The sequence below is a fragment of the Lathamus discolor genome, chromosome 3 (assembly GCF_037157495.1).
Source record: "Lathamus discolor isolate bLatDis1 chromosome 3, bLatDis1.hap1, whole genome shotgun sequence".
NCBI classification, from domain to species: domain Eukaryota; kingdom Metazoa; phylum Chordata; class Aves; order Psittaciformes; family Psittacidae; genus Lathamus; species Lathamus discolor.
The window spans coordinates 52,479,672-52,504,073 of NC_088886.1; the positions used below are offsets into that span (position 1 = coordinate 52,479,672).

General features: G+C 38.8%; 1 long non-coding RNA gene across 1 annotated transcript in view; it reads right to left on the minus strand.

Annotated features, from left to right (window-relative positions):
- Window positions 1–270: 270 nt before the first annotated feature.
- LOC136010993 (uncharacterized) overlaps window positions 271–24,402 on the minus strand; it is a 32,344-nt gene continuing 8,212 nt past the window's right edge. Inside the window, exon 2 of the long non-coding RNA XR_010611133.1 lies at window positions 271–708. This is a non-coding gene — a long non-coding RNA (uncharacterized LOC136010993). The remainder of the gene's footprint in view (window positions 709–24,402) is intronic.

Consider the following 24,402-nt stretch of genomic DNA (forward strand, 5'->3'; position numbering starts at 1 on the left):
CATCGTAATAAAGAGTATAGCTATGTAATCTGATAATTTACGTAACTGTGGCTATGGATATTCAGTCACAATTTTCCTTTATATGCAATGGAAATATAATTAGCTTAATAATTTCATTAATAACTAACCAGAAAAAAGGAAATTACAGTATTCTATATAATTTCCACCCAAGCATTTCATTTCAGTCTGCAACATTCCTGAATGTTTTGCGGACATACGGGGTGCGGTAGTAGCCAAGGTAGATGTCGTACAAAGGAAAACAAAAGTCACTGGCAGTCGCAATACCCTTTATTCTCATCTCTCAGGGCCCTAATAAGTATCTACATTCACATGAGTACCTGAAATGAAGAACACAACCTGAAAGGTAGTGATACTAAACTGGAATATGACCTGCGGTCTTGACTACTATCTGGATGTGGTATCCGTCTGTCCTGCAGTAAATATATATTGATGTGCCTCTCTACAGTCTCCGGTAGTTCCATGCACCAACAATAACTGCAAAAAAACCTATTCCTTTTTTTTCTCATTTTCAGCATTAACAGTTTACTCCATGTGCCACTTCCAGCACCCAGTTGCCTCCAGGGGTCGCTCTCATATCATAGTAGAAGAAACATCAATTTGAAACATGGGATGGGTTCAGTGATGCTGTTGCAGTTCAAGGACATCTACGATATCTAATATTCCCAGCATGTTTGGGAAATGCCTGTTCTGAAGAAAAAAAAAATATTTAATAAACAATGCCCTTAAAACCTAAAAGAGTGATTTTAACATTTCTATCTATAAGTGTATTTTAGTCAATAGACATATTACAGAATCACAGAATCACAGAATCCCAAGGGTTGGAAGGGACCTAAAAAGATCATCTAGTCCAACCCCCCTGCAAGAGCAGGGTAACCTACAGTACATCACACAGGAACTTGTCCAGGCGGGCCTTGAATATCTCCAGTGTAGGAGACTCCACAACCCCCCTGGGCAACCTGTTCCAGTGCTCTGTCACTCTTACAGTAAAGAAGTTCTTCCTGATGTTAACGTGGAACTTCCTATGTTCCAGTTTACACCCATTGCCCCTTGTCCTATCACTGGATATCACTGAAAAAAGCCTAGCTCCATCATCCTGACACCTACCCTTTACATATTTGTAAACATTGATGAGGTCACCCCTCAGTCTCCTCTTCTCCAAGCTAAAGAGACCCAGCTCCCTCAGCCTCTCCTCATAAGGGAGATGTTCCACTCCCTTAATCATCTTTGTGGCTCTGCGCTGGACTCCTTCAAGCAATTCCCTGTCCTTCTTGAACAGAGGGGCCCAGAACTGGACGCAATATTCCAGATGCGGCCTCACCAAGGCTGAGTAGAGGGGGAGGAGAACCTCTCTTGACCTACTAACCACACCCTTTCTAATGCACCCTAAGATGCCATTTGCCTTCTTGGCCACAAGAGCACATTGCTGGCTCATGGTCATCCTCCTATCCACCAGGACCCCCAGGTCCCTTTCCCCTTCGCTACTTTCCAGCAGGTCACCCCCCAACCTGTACTGGTACATGGGGTTGTTCTTCCCCAGATGCAAGACTCTACACTTGCCCTTGTTAAATTTCATCAAGTTTCTCCCCGCCCAACTCTCCAGCCTGTCCAGGTCTCGCTGAATGGCAGCACAGTCCTCTGGTGTGTCAGCCACTCCTCCCAGTTTTGTGTCATCAGCAAACTTGCTGAGGGTGCACTCAGTTCCCTCATCCAGGTCATTGATGAAAATATTAAACAGCACCGGTCCCAGCACCGACCCCTGAGGAACTCCACTAGTCACAGACCTCCAGCTAGATTCTGCGCCATTGACCACAACTCTCTGCCTTCTTCCTTTCAACTAGGAACTTCTTTGGGTCAAACCACCTTCTTTTGAGTCCCCCTCCAGCATCCCATATTGCAGAGCTGGTGAAGCCTGTGGAGCAATCCAGATGATATTTCGCTCTAAAACAGAAAATGTCTTACAACACAAAGCCACAATGTAGCAGAGAACTCATTGGTGTTAAGCTATTATAACAGATACATTTCCTAAAGTAGGGCAATTTCAAAGGAAGCTGCCACGTAAAAATAGTGTTGCTCTTCACTGTTAACCAAACACTCTTCCAAGCAAAAAATGATGAAAAGAGCAGCTTCCAAAAAAGATATAAGGGAACAACTGCTGCACTTACCCTACACACACGTATTACTAAATATAAAGATTAAATGTGCGCTTGCAATAGAGTAAACACCACACTTAGGTTCATGGTAATTTTTTACGGGGGGTGGGGGGGTGGGGAAAGGGAAAAACTAAGGAATAACAAACACATGCTAGCTGGCTGAAATTATTGGTAGCTAGGATGGTGTGGTTACATTCTGGAAGTGATTGCAAAATAGCTTTGAATAAGTCTTCCAGGGGAGCTGTGATTTTTATACCTTAGCTTCCGCAGTGGTTGGTATGATAGCTTACCTTTTACAGCATCATGCCTGCTGTGGCTCAGCCTAAAACGTATTCAAGCTTATCTTTCCTCCAAGGGTGATTTTTATACCATGGCTTAGAATCTTAAATAAAATGTTTTATTCAGTTGTGACTTTGCATGCAAGTGCATTTTCCATGGAAGCTCTTACATGCCACAGCTGACACTGAAGCTTTTACATTTAGTCAGTGAGAAGTAAAACTTAAAATATATATATATTCATATCTGATAGTAATATAACTAAATTCTATGCTGCTCATCACTTCAAAGAAACATTTCTGGCATATAAACAAGCTGATATTTAAAGACATTTCCAAGTAATGTTAACATGTTATTGAAAAGCATCCCAAAATGACATTGTCCTTCATGAAGTGCCCTTTACCCAGTCCAGTAGCAAAACAACTGCCAGTTAAGCTTTTAACAACATATATGCACAGATTGTGCTAGTTTCTGTTAGATCAGCTATTGATGCAGCAGGTCACAATGCAATTTAGAAGTAATTAAAAGGTAATGAATGTGCTGAACTGAAACCTCTGCCTGGGAGGCTTTTTCTGTGTTCAAAGGAAAGGAGATAGATTTGTGTCCTTCAGTAATTTCTGCTGGTGAAATGGCAAAACCAAATGCTTCTGAAATGGGCTTCAGAAGTCTGAAGGACAGTCTGGTTTTGTCAATGTGAGCATTGCTGAACTACTGTGATACACCAGCTTAAACTCCTACACAGAAAATCAAAGCAACTTCTTAAATCAGTAACTATAAGAGCATTCTGTCTCCATAATAAGTCTTTGGGGAAAAAGAAAACCGATGCTACCATTTGAATACCACACAGTTTCTACATACTGCTGCACAGCTATGGGATTAATATCCTATTAAACAAGTTAGGAACTATCTGTATAGTTAATGACAGTATGTCAAATCATAATTAAAACAATTATATTCTATTAAGCCACACTTATTAAGAGTGGTTTATTCTCATTGGAAAGATTTACTTGAACTCATATTTCATGGTTCTGTTTTCATTAAAGTTATTTGGCCGTCTATTTCTAATCACTTTGTTGATATTCCACAATGGATCAGTCAGGTGCAAAACCAGTACACTAACCTTTCTACACATATAGTGTGGGTGTTTACTTGCAATTTTTTTTCATTTTTTAACTTTTAGAGCCCTCTGATTGGAACTAAAGAGTTAACTGGCTTTATACCTATTCAGGCTGAGAGACATGAAGGATGTCACTCCTTTTGAGTAGCAAAACTAAGCTCTTTTGGAAATCCTGAGAACAGCTTTCTTACTGCTTTTATATATATTCATATACATGAACATATACAGCTTTAAAACTAAAAAGGTTATCTATATTCTTCAAATTTAAGACAGACATATACAGTATATACAGAAAATAAGTTTTAAAATAGCCATCTAAATAATACCAAGACACTACTTTTGTCTTCTAAGTATACATTTGCATGCACTCTTACTCTCACTCCCAGAATTTCCTGACTCTTCTTATGATAATTCATACTGAAGAAGCAGAAAACCTATGTTTTACAGAACATACAAGCAGCTTATGATCAGGTTAGAGTCTGTTTTATCAATGTTTTGAACTACTAAATTTCAAAGACTCCTGCATAGAACTAATAAGCATATTCATTGCAATATACTTTATTTTGTAAATCCTACCAGGTTTGGGGATGACAAGAGAAAAAAAAAGAAAGGCCTGTGCCTTCTTAATTCTGCAGTATTTTCTGTGGTTTCAGAGTTCAAGAATGCAGAGATCCAGTTACGTACAGTTTTACCGATTTTAAGTTTTCTAAGATATAAAATATTTACATTCAATCTCCGCCTAACACAGTATTGACAATTTGATAAGACAATTATAAGAAAACACCTAGCAATCCATAATAAACTGAGACTTATTATGCTAATTTTGTGTGCCCATAAAATATATTTATCAATAACATTAATTTAGCTGTTGAGTCCTGATATTTGCTAAAGGATTCAGTTAAAACTCTTACCCAAGATACATTTTATACCATACACATGCAAATCTCTTAGAAGCCAAGAAATGTTAAGGTACCCTAAATGAAAAACAGCTTGAAAAGAAGCACTGAACTTCTTCCAAGTTGTCCTGGGTTTACCAGGAGCCGTTTTGCTCCTTCTTAGTAACTGGTGCAAGCTCTGTGTTTTGACTTCCAGCCTGGGCAGAGAGCTGATAACACCGATTGTTTTTAATTGTTGTTAAGTAATGTTTATTCTGGCCAAGGACTCTGTGAGTCTCATGCTCTGCTGGGTACGAGGGAGGCCGGGAGGAAGCAGAGACAGGACACCTGACCCAAACTAGCCAAAGAGGTATTCCATACCACAGCACGTCATGCCCAGGGAGGTAACTGGGAGTTGCCCGGGGCGGGGTGGGGTGTGTGTGTGTGTGTTGAACTCGTTCGGCAGTGGTATCGTATTCTCTTGTTATTTTCTCTTATCAATATTATCATTGGTGGTAGCAGTAGTGATTTGTGTTATACCTTAGTTACTGGGCTGTTCTTATCTCAACCCATGGGAGTTACATTCTCTCGATTCTCCTCCCCATCCCTGCAGGAGCAGGGAGGGTCAGGGGTGGGGCGAGTAGACGAGCTGTGTGGATTGGTTTAAACCACGATACAAGTTAGCATATATTTCTGATGTTAATAAAGATCACAGGATCGGGTTTAAAGGAGAGAAAAATCTGCACCTGACTACTGTTATACATGGCTATGCGTTATGTTTAAATTGCTATTTCCAGTACTTCTAAGGATAGGAAGGAAAAAAAAACCCACAAAAACCCAACAGACAACAACAACAAAAACAAAAAAACAACACCAAAAACCCAAACAAAAAAAAACCATCTTAAAAATGCCTGGGGGTGGCTTCCCAGCTTGCATGTTGTGAGACTGTGAATTATTTCACATGACAGAGGATAACTGCACATAACCCTATTTAACGCGATATAGCACTTTTTAAAAACTAATTTATTTCAGCTGCTCATAGAGGTGTGATAAAATCCTATTAAACAAAGTCTACCAGGGCTACCTGTTGTAGATGGTTTACAAATATAGATATCCTGACTCTACAATAAAGGTTAGTCCTGTTACTTGGTAATACTGAACGTTCACAGCAGCCATCAGCTCTCTAGGATGTGACTTTTTGTGAGCACACAATCTCTCTCTAAGTAGATTGCTATTTTGACAGGGTATACTGTAATGTTTACAACAGAAGAGAACAGAGACACCAGGAATGAAAGGAAAAGTGACAATAATCAACTTCGGAATTGCATTTCCCAAATATGGCAAAAAGAATACATACCATAGCTCAAACATGTGGATAAAAGACCAACACCCAACACAATCTGAGTAGTGTTAGAGATGCAAGCATGAACCTGGCCCTTACAGTGCAATTACCAGGACACTGAAATATTCCACATATGTCTGATACACTTAGGAAGTTATTCTGCAAGAACTAGATGTAAACAAAGTAACTGGCTAAGAATGGCTGAAATGCCTCCAAACTCATGCAGCAGTCACCTACAGACGTTGGCATACAGAGGTGAAAGTAAAACTGCTGGAACATAAACTGAAACTGCTGAAGCAGCTCAAGCTAGTGGGGAGCAAACTAGTCAGGCTGATGGGTGAACTGGGAAGCCACCATGATTAAGTGAGCAATCAACCAACCAGACTTCCAACTGCAGTGTCCATTCCTTATTTCACTAAGAATTACAGCAGAGCACAGGTCATGCTAACTCTTGACAATTCTAGTCATTATCACCAGGAAAGAAAACTGTTTAATACTGAGCTCTTGAGAAAGCTGCTTTGTATTTGCTGAATCTGTCAAAGAGAATAGGCTGAAGGAAAACAGACTAATCACTAATTTTGAGGCCTATACACACCCAAGTAATTGAAACCGTACACAGGGTCTACTTAGCATACAGAACTCAGTATCTGAGACTCTAGAGCTGTTTGTGGTTTTTTGTCTTAAATGACATTTCAGTCTCTGCAAAGTTTCTCTACTGATCTCAGATCATGGCTAACCCTTACAAACTGGCTTTATACTCCCCATTGTGTTGAGATGTCACAAATCAAAACAAAAGTTAGAAAAACTTGCCTTTGCTGGAAAAAAATACAAAGCACAATTCAAGTTTGGTGTCAACCTAACAGGGCTGTGCCTCACAGTGATGTTGGAAGGGTCCAGTACAGCTCACTATACTTTCCCGCTGCATCTTCGGTTTTATTTTCTTCAGAGCCCTGCTCCAAATCTCAATTGCTTTCATCAGATTATTTTTCTTCCACGATGAAAATAGAAAACGTACCACCCTCAGCATCTCTGGAAATCAACCTACTGGTTTCTGCAGTGAACATACAATTGAAAGCCTATCAGTTTGTGTTGAGCTTACTGAATTCCCTGAACCACAAAGACAATTCCCAACTCCCAGCTCTGTCTAATGTTGGCTCATCCCACCAACAAAGGGTAGGATCATACAAGTAAAACTAAAGAATGCAAATACTTTATGGTTCCTGGATTTGGGTATTTGGCTCCAATTTAACTCACATTTGATAGTAATGATCTGGAAGTGTCATTTAGTAGGTGTCATAAGTTTGGGGAGCAAACTTAACCAGATCATATTCTGTCATCCTGGCATGACATATTGTCAGAGCAGGCCCATTTTATATGCATTTCAATAGCAAATCTGCAGACTGAATCAGAATAAGTTCCTGAAAATGACCCTGGAGGCAACAGTAGCAGTAGCAGTAAAAAGATGTAGACCTTTATAAATGGAAATAACAGAAGAAATAATTACCATAGTGATCTTGTTAACTTCAGAGAGTGCTAACCTCTTCCTTTAAGAGTAGAAAGAATAATTGCATTTTGACAAATCTATAGGTGTAATAAAAATAGCTCTAATTTACAAAAAAGGCAAGAAGCAGGTTCTTGAAGTTTTATGACACTCCAGTATTAAAGCTGCATAATGCCCCTCTCTTGCTGCAGATATTCAAAAGCTATACTTTTTCATCCAGACCATTGAATATATTACAGGTCTGATTTAAAAGCAACAGGAGTAATGAGTCTTTCTACTAACTTCAGTATGCTTTGGATCAGACCATATATTATCAGTGCACAAAACAAAACAAAGGATGTATTGTGAGCAAAGCGCAACAAATGAATATGTCAAGTCAAATAGCCAAAACTTAAATGCACAATTCTACAAATATGTTATTTATTTGTGCAGCCAATGGAGTTAATTTGGGTGAATTTTCTCTCATACTAAAGCATGCAGGATTCTGCAAACTTAAAAGCTACATCTCACAGAAGCCCCACAGAAAAGTTAAATACGTATAAGGACTATATTAAACAGTTACTTTGGCTCTGATTCAGAGAGGTACTTCAAATGCACTTACTTTAAGTGCATTGACTTCGTATGTTTGAAGTTAAGAGCATGAATAACAAGCTGGATCAGTACTTGGTAATCCATTTTACTGGGACCACCTCCCAGGAGACATACACCTGTTCCTCCCTCAGACGTGCCTAACCCCTTGCCAATTCCTCATTTCTTTAGCTTCCTTCTCCACCTTGCCAGACTGTCTCCCTTCTCTACTTGCCAACACATCAGGTAACTTTCTTCTCCTTCTGGTCTCTTTAGTGGCTTCTTAGCCACTTACCTCTCGCTGCCCGAGGACAAGCAAGAGCTCAGGATTTTGCCAGTTTCAGACTCTGATGAGGAGCATTGAACTGAATGTTATAGGCTTTCCCAGAGAAGCCGTGGTTGCCCCCTCACTGGAAGTATTCAGTATTAAGTTGGATAGAGCTTCAAGCAGCCTGGTCTAGTGGAAGCTGTCCCTGCCCATGGCAGGGGGTTTGGAAATAAAAGACCTTTAAGGTCCCTTCCAACCCTACCTATTCTTTTAATCTATGACTTGTTTCAGCAATTTGGTTCATTTAATAGATCTGAAAAAGCATAAAAATTCTACAGTATGAAAGTTAATGGTCAAAACATAAACTGGAGTTAGCCTGAAAAGATTTTGCATTTCAGGATTCTTCATGTCCAGTGGAAAACACAATGAGCTTCTTACCACAGCAATATGTCTAGCATGGTCCAGTATTCAAGTTAGTGGTGAATGAAACAATACAAAAACCTAATGAGGTAAAATCACGCAGCATTTCTGGTCACTGTGCTGGTCAAGAAAACCCCTGATACCAAGTCAACTTCTCTGATAAGTTCTGAGCTGTTCAGATTGAAAAGGCAGAGAAAAAATTACTATCAAAACAAATAAAAATAAAGAAAAAGAGAATGAGAGAGAGATAAAAGAGATTGCTTAGTGGGAAATGGGAGGAGAAATAACATTATAAAAGAAGGAAAGAGCTTCCACAGTTGTAAGTATAGTTAGTGGAGAAAATTGGGTGAAGAGCCATATGGAAGACTGGATAGAGCATCAGCTTCCTGATCATCATTCAAATTTTGCTGATGCTTTCCAACTTACTATCTCTGATCATCTCTCAAGCATACAACTTAGTTTAAAATAACTGAAAAAAAAAAAAATCCCTTCTACCCTTCTTCTCTACTGTGCAATTTCACTAAAATAGCCATTATCCAGAGGAACAAGCCCCCTTTGAAAAGTGCGTTTCAAAAAAAACATTATCATGAGAAATTAAGGCTAGACACAGGTGTTTGACGCAAGTCTTGTCAAGAGAGATAAGGCAATAAAATTATAGATGTGTCTAACATGAAAAGACACACACACAGATTCTCTGCAACTGAGTGTTTTTACCTGCATATTTCAGTCACCTTTCCCTGAAGAGCTGTATTCAAAGGTGCAGATAAAGGTATGTGAAAACTCAGAGCTAAAACCCGTTTATTTGTAATTAATAGTTTTTAATAATGGCATTTCTATGAAATGCAGTCAGACTTAGACCTACATAATAGTAAGACTTTTAATGTTTTCTTGAACCAGGACACCAATGACCTCAAATATCTCATCCCCTTCATGACTCAGATAGTGTACAGACCTCCTTTGCTGACTTACTGTAATGATATTGACAAGAGCTAGTCAAGAAGTGGTTCTGCACTTGAGACAGAAATCCAAAACCAGTGTCTGCTTGCACTTGATCATGCTTCCAAAATAGATTTATACAACTTAAACTTATTTTTCAGGCTTTTTTATCTGTTTAATAAGAGATCACCATTTCCTGCTTCAGTGGTGTACATCACACAGCTCTTCAGAGAGGATTATTTCTAGCACATTATCTCTTAGAGCATGACTATTCTGCAATAACCTTTAACAATCAATTAAGCCTGAAACAAAGTCCAATGCAGAGTTAATGACTTCAAATCTTCTTTCAGATCCTGTGAACAAACAAGTACCTTAAAAGTGAGGACATCTGAAGAGCCATGGAAATAATAATACTAAAATGGTTAAAAATCTTTATGCTTATGCTAACTTAAGCAGTACTACTCTTTCCACATACTTTGATTCATCATAAAATAAATTGATAAAAATTACAGAAGCATTCAATATGACAGCTAAATTGAAGCTATTATTAAAACATGTTGGTCATATCCAAAGCTTAATAGCCAAACAACGAACCAGAATCCTACATTCCTGTCATATTATCCTAACATGGGGTGGGGAGTAGAGCAGAGAAATCCATAACAACCTCGAGCCTTCATGAATAGGCACTGAATACACATGCTAGCTTTTCTGCTTGTGACCTGACCTCTGGAACTCAGGGCACAAAGTTCTGCATATGCATAAATATTTTCGGACAAGAGCTTTAATTCTCAGTACCTTCCAAGCTACCTGTACCCACGCACCATGCAAACAGAACAGGAATTTTCTTACATTCCCTGCAGCTACATGTACTTCCCACAGACTATAACAAGTATGCCCTTTGAGTTCAAAAGAAAGCCTGAAATACTGGTGCTGTACAGAGGAATATTTCCAAAGATGATTTCCAGCGCAGTGCAAATGCAACAGATGTGTCACCTGTAGATGGCACTATCTCATCACGTTGTCCGACACGGAAGTCATTCCCCAGGTTTTCATTCTTCATAGTGAAGAGACAGGGAGGGGGTGGCAAAACCAGAAGCCACATTTATGAAACAGGCACACCAAAACTCTGCATCTTTCATAGTCCGCTCATTATCAGTGGAATCTGTAGGCTTTTTTCCTACGGCATTTTTATGCCGTTAGATGGTTGACAGACCTTATTTATCCCTTTTTGCAGAGTCACCAGAGCTGGCCAATAGTAAGTGTCATAAGCAAATCTATTTGCCGACACTGTCAACTTTACTATACAGTTCGTTTTTCTTGAAAAATTTGCTCATGTTCTGGGCAATCATTAAGCTCTTCCTTAGAACATAAGGATTCATGCTAGCCCATGCTGAGTGCACATAGGCTTTTTGTATAGCTGGAAATCAGTATAGTTTAACTCAACCTCCTTTGCAAGAGAGTTAAGACTAATAAGATCCACAAGTTGTGTAATATAGTAAAATATACATTTTTATTGCTATTGTTAAGATGAAGAATCTTGGCTTTATAAACAATTTCATTATTATTTCCATAATTGAGCACATAATAAGCTTCAGTTTGTCTTCAACTTTAAACTTCACTACAAACCACTATGAAACTCCTTCAAACTCAGTCTATCACAAACTGTCAGCCTCATTCATTTTGCTGCATTCAGATGCTCCATTCCAGAGAAAGTATGTGATAGCTTTGTATAAGCTGTGCATCTGCCTTTGATTTCGTAATCTGGTTTTGTATAAATGTTAATAAAACACTTTTCAATATGCTGAATGGAAGAAGCCATATAAAACAGTTTGTAATAGCAAAATACTGCAACCAGCTCAACTGCAAACAGTATGAGAAAAGTCAAATAACTGAATGGTGATAATAAAGGCCCCTTTCAAAAACATTCTCTTCAAAAGAGAAGCTCCTCCCTCAGATAAGAGGAGCATGATAGCTATACAAAACAGATAAATCAAGAACTATTAGAATACATTTTTCACAGTGACATGTCAAACGTATGTTAGAAGTAACCTTAATAACGAAAAATCTTCATGAAAAGAAAGCCAGGCAGGCACACACAAAAGCTGCTCAGCAAAACTTTGCATGTCCTTTTCACCAGAAACACCTCAAGCTTGACATAGTTTGCACAAGGTAACATCTGAACTATCTTTAATGGATAAGACTCAGAAGGATCAGTCTTATTGTTTCACCACAAAGTTAGAGAGTTCAGGAAAAAACATACAGGTAGGCTGTCTCCGTGAGCTCTCTAAAACACATGATAGTGCTATGCAAAGCATATTCTTTTGAAGGAGACTGGAACATGCCTGATATCAGAGTTTGCAGTGTCTTCGTAATTCTGTTCACATTATTTTTAGAAGATTGGACACCCAGCCCTTGTTAGATTCAGTAGCTCCCTTTCAATTCTTCACTTTCAACTGAAAGCCTTCATTAGTCAGTTTACCCTCTTTTAAAAGGTAATTCAGGATTTTTCTTCTGCCTCTTTCCACTTTTACTTTCCAAGCTCTTTAATCAATATATTCAGTCAAATTATTCTCCCTTTGTAATTTCCATTTTTCCAGGTAACATTTATTGCTAGTAGATGATGGATACATTTAAGAAAATTCTTTTGCTCTCCCCTAATTTTTCCTTTAGAGCAAATTGCAGCTATAGCCTCCAATTTGCCTCTCTCAAGTTGCCCATATTTGCATTTTAGACAGCAACACCGAACATTATAACCTGTCTTACTTTAAACCAAGTAATACCCATTTTGGGACATATGAGGTAGTTGGCAAGCTTATGTAATTCTCATTTCCGTAGAGACTTGTCTTATAGGAAAACATGACTGCTATGTTGAGTTAATCAGCTTGCAGCAAAATCCCCTGAAAGATAAAGTGGCGTAACTTTCATAAAACTGAGGCTGTCAAGGGCAAGGAGAAAAACAAGAAATTCTTTTGACCGGTAGGTAGGATAATTCAGCATCACATGATACAAGAAGATGCATTTCACAGAACTTCTACCTTATCAGATGTAATGCTTAAAACACTTGGCATGAAGGAGCCAGGGTATTGGACAGAGGACTTGCAACTGAAGTACATGAATGTAGTCATAGATAAAAGTATCTCCATGGCTCTCAGAGTATTTTTATTTGTCTGAAAAATAAAGATATATTTGGTACCTTTTTTCAGCAGATACTACTTCTTGCATTTCACGCTTCTGTCTGTAACATAGGAATAATGCCATCCATTCATTTCACAGAGGATGCATAAAAGCAAAAAATTTCATGTGGCTGTTGTTTAGCCCAGCTGGTTGAGGCCACGCTGAGTACAATTAAGGTGAGATAAAAATATTGAAGACCACTCACTCACTGAGCATTTCCCAGTAGCACACTGAATAACGTAACACCACCAATTAATGATGACAATGCAGTTAAAGACCACACCATACTGCTGCAACTAATGAGTCATCTGCAACCTGTTCTTTATTCTTAAAATGCACGCTTTAATTCTTGTATTTCCTAACTTTTGGGTGCTTGACTTAGCTACCCCACAGCTATTCCTGTAACCATTTTGTTTACGAAGTCTATAAAGTGCTATGTTACAATGGTATGCGCACTGGTTTTGTCTGGGATACAGTTAAATTGCTTCATATTAGCGAATATGGGGGTATGTTCTGGATTTGTTCTGAATCAAAACCAGTGTTGATAACACAGGGATGTTTTTGTTACTGCTGATTGTTGCCTACACAGAATCAAGGCCTTTTCTGCTCCTCACTGCACCACACCAGTGAGCAGGCTGGGGGTGCACAAGAAGCAAGGAGGGGACACACTTGGGACAGCTGACCCCAACAGACCAGAGGGATATTCCCTACAATACAGTGTCATGCTCTGCATTTGAAGCTGTGGGAATGAAGAACAGGACAGATGGAAGGACAGACGGACTTCCTGGAGTGATGGTGTTTAATCTTTCCAAGTAACCCTTGGGAGCCCTGCTTTCCTGGAGATGGCTGAACACCTGCCTGACCACCGGCATTTTGCTTTGCTTGCATGTGTGTCTTTTGCTTTAACTGTTAAACTGTCTTGATCTCAACCCATGAATTTTCTCACTTACACTCTACCAATTGTCTCCCCATTCCACTGTGTGCAAGTGAGCAAGCAGCTGTGTGGTATTTAGTTACTGGCTGGTGTTAAATGGTGATAGTATGCCATATTGTTAATTGTACTATCAATAAAGCTGACCATGCTCCCCCCTCTAAAAAACACCTACATGCAGCACTTGTGTTATTAAAAAGAAATAAGAACATTTACCAAAATGACACTGCATTAGTTATCTCCCTTAGGCTTTTCATTATAGTTGACTTAAAATAACTTATCACAGTGAAAACTCTTGTACTGCACAATACACATCAATAAGTTACTGAATTTTATCTCTCAATGGGAAAAAACAAGTGCAGCTATGCACACAATATTATGGATTTTTCTCTTGCTCTTTGCTATAACCAGGACAATATTATATACCAATCTTACTGGAACAGTTTGGGAAAATTAAAAGTACAGTCTACATGTACATGTCCCCATCTAGTGGTTAGTCCCAGTTGATACCTTATCTCCTGAAGGGCTCAATTTGAAATAATACAGGTGTGTAATTTTGATACTGCAAACCTCTGTTATTTCCACCTCCAGGGTGACTGTAGTCCAGAAAACAGAGGCAAAAGCATGGGAAATGGAGGCCCTTGGCATTGCTCACAGTGACACCAGCCTCCACCTGAAGCAGAAGCTGCCTGCAGATCCACATCCATGCTTCTCAACACCTTTTATTATTCATGTTCCAGGTTTGCAATGAGAGGCCTTGTTAGAATGTAGCTGAAAGTTGGAGAGAGGCATCAGTGGACCCTGCATAGACACTTACTATGGGTCCCATAACAGTGAGAATACAGAGGCATAGCATGAAGGTAGTCTGTAGAACAGAATCATAGAATAGTTAGGGTTGGAAAGGACCTTAAGATCATCTAGTTCCAACCCCTCTGCCATGGGCAGGGGCACCTCCCACTAAACCATGCCACCCAAGTCTCTGTCCAACCTGGCCTCAACACCACCAGAGATGGAGCATTCACAACTTCCCTGGGCAACCCATTCCAGTGCCTCACCACCCTAACAGGAAAGGGTGAGTGTTGCCTGAACAAGGGCAATCTTGGGTAGAGGAATAACTCTAAGGAGATGATTGTAAATGACTCTGGTCTGAAGCAGACACCAGCATTTACAAGAACGCAGTTCTCCTGTTATTACATAATTTATACAGAAACGCATATATCTTCTATATATAACTGCATACATATATAAAATTATACATGTGGAACATATATCTTTATTACACATCTGAGCATACTTGGGATAAAAATGACTTTCCGACAGATAACTTTCTCAAATACCTCTCTTAAAAAAAAAAAAGTTAAACCTGAAATATTGTGTAACACTACCCTGAAACCAAACTAATTTGAGCTTTTCCAAGCCCTTAATCTGTCATGCTTATAGCTCAGTATATAGTTACTGGACTAGCTCCTTCCATTTAGCCTTATGTGTTTTCTTACTTACCCCATTTCTAGATCTTCATGTAATTATGAAAAAACACACCATTATTATTGAACACTAAATGATGTTTCTATTGCTTCCCTTGCCTCTAACTGCACTCCCTTAAGTTCCCAACATTCTCCTGAGAATTGCTAAAAGATTGCTTCTCAGAAAGAATTCAGTGTCTGTTACGGTCCACTCCACAGCTCGCATTTATTCACTCTCTTGCTAAGAACTTGGCACGCCTTTCCTGATATCTGAGGATGACTTGAAAGATTTCTTTATTGCTGTTCTTGCAAGTTACATTACTGGCACTTCTGCTCAACCAGTAAATGCTGTATATCAGAATCCACAAAATCTAATTTAATATCTCACTTGCGTGATCACAGTTACAGATAAACAACCTAAATTTAATGTAACAGTTAAGAGATAGGAAACATTTTACAATACTTTAAAAAGAAACAGAATTGGTTAAAAATTAATCTTTGCAAAGAATACTGCAAAGTCAGATTCACCACAGCCACCTGCTCAAGTGTAGTAACCACCAAGAAACACTAATTGCAGGAGTATGTATTAAGGCATGTCTCTCTCCTGGACCAGCATTTAAGAACTTTGAGCTCTATCCTTGAATTTTAAGCTTCAGTTGCTACTATTGGGAGAAAACTAAGTGAATTGGGAAAAGGGGGTGAAAGAGATTTAAGTACTTCCACTTCCTATTTTCCTAGGAAGCTTGTACAAGTGGAATTAAGAGCATCTTTTAAAAGGAAAATACCGACATAGAAAAGCCTAATGGCTGGGACCTGTCACCCTCTTCAATACATACCCCACATGCACCCTCTGCATCAACGCCACTTTTCTCCAGTATCAGTGTTTTCACAGGTGTGAATTGAGCATGCAGAAAACACTCTTTCCCAAACACACTTCTTACAGGCTTAGCTGTTGTCCTGGGTTCAGCAGCAGCAGTCATTTTTCTCCTTCTTAGGAGCTAGTACAGTGCTGTGTTTTGATCTTTTGGCCTTGGAACAGTGCTGATAATGCCGATGTTTTCAGTTGCTGCTTGGATGTTTGGTCTGGCCAAGGACTTTCTGAGCCTCATGCTCTGCCAGGGAGGAGGGGAGGCTGGGAGGAAGCAGAGACAGGACACCTGACCCAAACTGACCAAAGAGGTATTCCATACCACAGCACGCCATGCCCAGGATGTAACAGAGTTACCCTGGAAGGGAAGGGACTGCAGGGTTGGATGAGATATCGGTTGGTGCTCGGCTGGGGGGAGTGGGGCGAGTTATTGGTCAGCTGGTGTTGAGGTGTTGTATTCTTTCGTCTTGTTATTTCTTTTTCATTACTATTATTGGTAGTAGCAGTAGTGATTTGTGTGATACCTTAGTTACTAAAGTGTTCTTATCTCAACCCGTGGGAGTTGCATTCTTTTTGATTCTCCTCTCCATCCCTCCAGGAGCAAGGGGAGGGCAAGAAGGGGGGGGAGGGAGTGAACGAGCTTTTGTGGTTGGGTTTAAACCATGACAGCTGTCTTCCAGTTTAGCACCTTAAACAGAGCTCAGTGTGGGATTATACAGGCCTTTACACAATGACAAGTAGAAAACAGACACAGAACTGCAGACCCCAACTGCACTTACTGAAAAGCTGCTGGAGAACCTCCTAATTGTTAGTTCTTAGCCAAACCTCTGCCATTTACCAGAAAACCCATTTGTTCCAAATTTAAACAGATCTTTAAGAAGAGCAAAACAAAACCTGAAAAAGCTATCACTTTCTGCAAGTTTCAGAGGTTTAACAGTTGCACTCTTTCAGTCTCTCTTCCACTACTACATGATAGTAGACATGCATTCATGCTACTCAACTTTTACCTGTTCCCATTTGAACTCATCTTCTGAAACAATTATGGGTAATCAGAATTGCGGTCAGCTTTTCTGAGGAGTGTCACTACAGCACTTTACACAATGGCATTCATATTTCCTCTCTCGGAGGAAAAAAAGAGCAACTTTCAACGCATCCTGAAGGATCACATTTATCTTTTTAATGGCTCTGTCTCATTAGTGCCTGATAGTCATTCTGTGAAACAGCACACAAAGTCCTCCCCTCCCTCAGACACTTCCAGCTGTTGAGCTTCACACTTAGAGCTGAAATCCCTATTATTACTTTCAAAGGGAATGAATTTACATTTTATACAACTGAATTACAATTTCATTGCCCTTATTACAGTCCTGAAGTTCATACAGTTCCTCCTTTACGTTATTTTCATTCACCTTTGCACTGGGACACATCCACATAAGCAATACTCATCTCCCTTTCTGCCCAGTGAAAGGCCCCGATTAGCTAAATCTTTCAGTCTGCTGCAAGTCTGATAAATCTTTAACTTGTTGAGAAAAATGGAATAACTGCAACAGGATTGACACACAATCAGAAGTTTAGGACTCAGTTATTTTTGCATACAAATACACACAACTCAAATACTAAAGTCCTATACAAAAATCAGGAGGTTATCTTCAGATCTTACTTTTAGATTCAAGTTCTCTATTAAACCATTATGAAGAGAGCTTTACACTTATGCCCTCCTTAATCAGATGCAGTCTTGTGTTATGGCAAGTATTTAAGGGACAGATCTTTATCCACGTACACTTCCTGTTATTTTATTCTAACCATAAGGCTATATTATTGCAGAAATTACTTAGGAAAAAAAGAGAAAAAGGAAGAGAATATCTTAATTATATTTGTTGTATGTATCAAATGAGAAATAACTGTTCTGACAGATCAGTGTCAGAGCAAAACAGGACCAACAGGATTGCTGTTAGAAAATTACAAATCAGGCAGCACCAAAGCTTGCAAACTTATCTCTGTATTAACTAAAGCATCTTGTTGGCGCTTTATTTTTAGGGTTGCTTTCTACAGGAACTGAAAATGGGGCTTCATATGGCTTTCTGTTCAAATTAAGTGGTCAGTTGGTGTGAAAGTTCAGACAGATTTACTTTTAGTACCTTCTGGACTCCATAAATGAGCTGTCTCTGTTTTATGGTTTGGCTTTTTAAGCAAACACCAGGAAAAAAAAAAAAAGCTCTAAGCTTCAAGTTTGAATTTATACTATAAAAAAAAAATTTCTATGCCACCTTTTCAGCTTTCCAGACAGACAGACCTTGAAAATTAAAGCTTGATTTAATACAGCAGAAACATTAGTATGATCCAACATTAATGCTTAAATTAGAACTGCTTAATAACTGAATCTGACAATTAAAGACCTTTGGACCAAAATCTGATTGAAGAAATATATGTGTCTTCATTGCTTGGGGAGATAGCATAGGAATTCAAGTGGAAAAGAATGTGAAAGGTGAGAACCATGTGCTAGAAAATTGTGGTTGGAAAACTAGAGCATAGAAAGGTTAAGCTAACATTAATGGAGGTAGGCATCAAGGATCTCCAAGCACAGGCCCAGTCTTTTATGCGACACAGTCACTAGAGGTATGGTAGGACTCCCACCTATTTTACAGATGTAAACTAACATGGATCATATTCAACCAGAAAATAGTATACTTAATTCAGAACTTCTGCACTTATTAATAATTATTAAATGCCAAATTAAGTCTCAGGGGTTGCGCCCTGTTCCTGTCGTGCTGTTCTCTGATACCTGTTTGAGACAGTGCTACTCATTCAACCACCTGCTTTCTGCAACTTTGTCAACCTGTGTATTTCTGCTTCAAGAACAGAACTATCCTAGATCTCTATTTAGCCCTGCTGGGATAACACCACTTACTACCAGTTCTCAGCTGCATATTCCCTATGGTGCAAAGAACATGTCAAAATTCGTCCTCCCTAGCATGATGTCAAGAACCACTCAAGCGGCACTCAAAGCCACTGTGCAGTACAAGCTATTTTCAGGCTGCACATTGCCCTGTAAGCACAGAGCTGGAATACTTAAAATCTAACACATGCATTATGCTGTCCTATATTAACAACGTAACAAGTAGAAATAATCTCCACTTCGATTTTTCCAATACATTAAAAAAAAACCAGCTGCTTCCTCTTCAGAGAGGAAAGCTGAGGCCTATAGGTCTATTTAACACCTGGTTAAACACTATTCAACCTCACCACACTGGTTAACTACTTTTCATATAAGCTGAATGTTGGCTAATAATGTCCCTATTAAAGAGCAGTCATTGTCATTCACTATCATTAGGCTAAATTGGTTTCCTGGGAGATGTCCCAATAAAGCAGACATCCCAGTTTAACTGGCTTACCAGTTAAATAAGATATGCAACACAAAAAAAAAGGCATGTGAAAGAAGAAATCTGTGTTTTACCCAATTCTATGTAGCTATTTTGCCAAAAACTTTTAAAATAACACATACATCAATACTCTGACCATTAGTTTTCAAATATTCTCTATATATACATGTTTGCATGTGTGTATGCACTCTACCAGGAAGCAAGTAGCATCTCTCTAAATGCTGTTTCTAAAGGCAGTATAATTTATGGCAAAACCCTACATTATACATGTCCTGTGAGAGTAGAAATAACACCACGCTGTAGGAACAAAAAAAGTATAAGTAACTCTGAAACACTCCATGGGAGCAGGTTTAGCAGGCTAATTTGGGATGACCTGTGTTTAATATTAACAAAGAAAAATGTTGTCAAGAAAAGCTCGTGAAAGCCCAAGTTTTCCTTTCCAAATCTAGCATTTAAAAGAAAGCTTCTACCCATAGCTGCAATAAGTTTGGCACCTAGGGTGAGATGTGGTTCATTTAACTTTAGACATTTTAAAGCAAGATAGCTAACCTAACCCAGGTGCCGAGAAATTCTCTTGTTAAAGAAAGGCACTTGTGGTCTCAAAATCATTATCTCAGACAGGAAGGATGACAAAATATCTTCAGATACTGATTATCACTAATTCCCATAGTGTGTGCCCATCCAAGTTAGGTAAAGCATTTCATTTTCTACTATTAAACACCACAGAAGCTGCCCTGAAGGTCTGACAGAACTAAGACTTTTTGGCCTTTAGTCTATTTTCAGGACAGAGAAAAGCATCATTGCAACTGGCAAATCCAATCATTTACCTGTATTGAGCATGCAACAAGTGACAAAGGCTAACATCAAAGAACTATGTATGAATCTCACAATGTCTTGGACAGAAGAATAAGCTCAAAAGAAAAGAAAAAAGAAAAGAAAAGCAGCTTCTATTTAATCATGTCAAATACATACACTGCTGTAGACATTGCCATGAAAAGGTACTAAAAAACCAAACCACCTTTAATACCACAGTGAGACAACTGTGTCAAAATGCTCTCTCACTCATACTATTTCTAGGTTAACATACCCTGCTTCTTGGAAGAGAGCAGATAACCTAGCAGAACACAAGTCTTCATATGATTACAGCAACATGCCATTGTCAGCTTTTCACAGGGTGCAATTCTAGTCTGCACCATGGCTTGCACTTCATGTCAGAAACCAAATTGAGCCAGGATTAAAGCCAAGTAAAATAGTAAGTACATCAAAGCCTTCCTCACACATTTTTTTATTGGATTTAACTGGACTGGAAACTGATACACATCTATTTTCTCACTGCTATAACAGTTCAGCTGAGCTCCTGGCCACAGCACTCTGTGGGGCTGCCCTTTGTGGGAATACGGGTGGCTGCCCTGACTCCTGGACCCCCATAGGCCTCATTAGCCACTGCCATGAGACTTGCTGGCTCCTCGCAGGTCACTGCACCCTCCTGGGGTTTTACCAGCTCAGGACCAGTCCCTCCCCCTATACACTGTGATCTCCTGTTCCACTGTGGAACATACCTGCACCAGAGCTGGTCACCTCAGCAAGCAACCTTCTTAAACGGAAGTGTTGTTCATATAATTCTTAGGACAGAAGACAATTTCCCTTATTCTGATGCCCTATATCTTAACCTATCTTTTCAAATAGCTGGACTGCTTATTGAGATTCCCTCCCCCTGCCTCCCCACAAAGTGCATAGCTAAGGAGTACAAAATTAAATCATCACTTTCATCATTCTTACTGTCATCTGACCCCAGAAGCGTATTAGTACTCATCTCCCTTGCTTTGTTTCATCCTCATTTTCCTCCCTGCATTTTGGTGTATCATCTTCACTATACAGGTCTTCCTGCCCTCAGTCTATAAAACATGTCATAGACCTTGTGTCCAGTCTGCTCCACACCTGTAGATGACCTTATCTATTTATGTTGCAGTGCAAGTATCATGCCATGTACTGTCTGAGCTTTGACTCAGTGCAACTGAGCAGCGTGATAGCTACCCTGAGGTAAAAAAACCCATACCTTTCCCAGCACTGAACCAGTTCTATAATGAAGATAACATTGCTTGAGATAAGGAAAATTTGTTTTAAATTTTTTATCCAACAACATCAAGTGAAAACTGAATGGTAACTCAAACACCTGCACCAAACATTATTTCAGGTGCCCAAATGCATAGAATAAAAGATATTAAATTCTTTTAACCCTCTAACCACATTTATAAAATAGAAAAGGGCAAAATCTACTTAGAATTACAATCTTTACCTTTAAACTACTTTAAAGGAACCTCACCCTCAGTTATTATATTCCTGATTGCATTGAAGTTTTGACAGAAAACACCTAGCCATGCTGGAGACAACTGCATTCAACAATTTATACTTGTACAATGAAATGCTAGTAATCTGAGAATTCTTGAAGTTTAACAACTCAAGATCCCAGATGGTTTAGTTAATCATTTTCTAAAACATACCTACCAGAGAGGAAGGCACAAATTACACAGTTATGAACTTTTTGAAAAAATAATACAGCCATTTACAGGAGAAACTCATGTCTTTGATGGAAATTTATGTTGTACCAGTCCAAAGTTCAATTACTAACTACTGTTTCCCCAGAGGCTTGGAAAACTAAGTCATGCTACTATTGGGATTGTTACTGATAAACAATCACTTTCAAGCATGACTGATAAAAGCCTACACTATTTCTAATCCAAATTAATGAGATAGAGCTCTGATGCTGCTGCCTGTATTAACGGCAATGGATAGGTATGGGATCTGCACCTGCAAAGCATAATTGAAATGGAGCTCAGCAAAAGTTCAACATGAAACAAAGTACACAATCAGGCCCAGGTTTTATATATGTTAGTAAATCATGTTTTTAATTTGCTCTCTCCACCATCCCGAAAGCTCCTGTTGCATTTAGCATAGCTGTAAAAACATTTGATTTGTATTGTATAATTGGGAAAAAGAGGCAAGTTAAACAATCAAAAAAAGAACATAAATAAATTCCAGGATGTTATAGGATGCTCTCAGCTTATGATGCTGCAGCCCAGTAACACCTGACAGCAACTTCCCCTTGGCTAATCTGTTCACATCTTTATTACTTATGCCAGTGCCATTGCTTAATTACTTGTCTCACAAAGATGTCTCTACTGAACAGTAACAGTATTGATCTGCAAAGGTTTATTTCAACAGTACTATACGTTAGAAATATATTAATGAGCACTATCTCCCTATTTATTACATTCTGTTGGCATCTCTCTACTAAGTTGTGCATTTTGAACATCCTATAAATATCACTGAAGTATTGCAAGCTGCTCATGCAAATTTATGTGTGGACTTCTGCCCTATGCTTCATCAGCAATAACTTCATAATAGATAAAGGCCTGAATTTTTAAGCTCATTGGAAAATTTTTTAATGTGAAGCGACCTTTGGTATTGATTGTAGTTCCTTCTGGTACTTGTTTTAAAAATAACTGAAAGGGTTAATGAGTTTTTGTGGATTTTATTTCAAATTGGGTCTTCCTGGTTGAATGAATCTTTTCATGACAACAATATAATTAGAACAAGTTATGGTAATAAAGAAAATTATCAAGGGACTGACTTTGGTATTCATTTTTTTAAATATGGATATGGATGTGTTTTATATGGATAGTAGGAACAAGATAGAAGCTATGGTGAAAAGGGGCAAGTTAAGAGAGACCAATTTGCTAGTGCCCAAACCACTACAGACTTTCAGGGCAATAGCAAGTGTCATATATAGAAGATAGTCATAAGGTCTACTTACTATGGGTGAAGTGATTGCATGTTTCAGTTTCATGTAACTGGGAATAACAAGTAGGCTTTATTAGGACTGTCCGTTATCCACCACCCATTTTGCTTTTTAATTATCAAGTGTTAGCACATGATAGAAATGAGCACTTTAAATCTGTTTGCTGCTTAAGGTTTACACACATCTACATCAAAAATAAGGGTCACATTCCTATTTTAGCACTGCTATCTGTTTTATAATCTCATTTCTCTCTTTCAGCACCTTTTCTTTCCCTCCTCCTCAGAGGACAGACTGAACTTATTCTGATTCTACATTCCCTGTAAAGTTAATGCAGGCAGAATATGTGACAGTTCTGTGATATTTTGCTTCCCTTTTTTCTTCCCTTAAGCAAAGTTCATCCCTGTGCAAAGGGTCAACAAAATGCTTGTTCAGCTGCTACTGATATGAAACTTAAGTATTCAGCCTCTGCACAAAAGGAATCTTAGCCAAAGCATGTGTTATATAGACATAATATAAATTACCCTGCCTCTAAGAGGCTCAAATATACACTTTAGGTACAGCTTTATAGAATGCAAGACATCAGCAAATGTATTAGGCCCAGAACTACTGTTACATACCAGAGTACAATATTCCTATTCTCTTCTCAAAATACTGCTTATGCCAGTTTAGAAAGAATTTGGCATTTATAGCTGATAAACACAAGTAGAAATAGGAACTTTTGTCTCAAAATTTTAGAATGAGTTTAGTATCATCTACACCACTTAAACTCGTCACTTGCTAAGTACCAACTTCTCTGTCAGCGTAAACCTCTTTTTAAAAAGCATCAGCCAGCCTGCCTCTGGCTGCTTTAGTAAAAGTATCATCACTTACACATACCCAGTTAGGGTTAAATGAGTACTAACAGGTGCTCCTGTCTCAAAATGGAATCACATTCCACTTTTTCACTGTTTAACTATTTTAACTGCTTTGAGGGTTTCAACATGAGAATACAACAGCAACTTAATATCATAAGTACTATTCAAAATGTTTTCCCTTGAATGAATTCTTGAAGCTTAGGTTGGACTTGGTTTGGAGGAAGGTGAAGAGGCTCTTAAACTGAGTCTCTTCCCTTTACCGTTGACTGTATCTGAGCAAGGGAAAAAAATGGCCTAGATCAGCTTTCAATGACCCTGTGACATACCGGTCTGGATTTCTGACCTCTCAAAGTGTATCAGTTTTATGACATTACTAGTAATATCTCACACAAGTTGTAGAGAACGGACTGGTGCATTGAGGTTCGTTGTCCCCATCCATTTGTTGGTACACAGAAGAAATTGT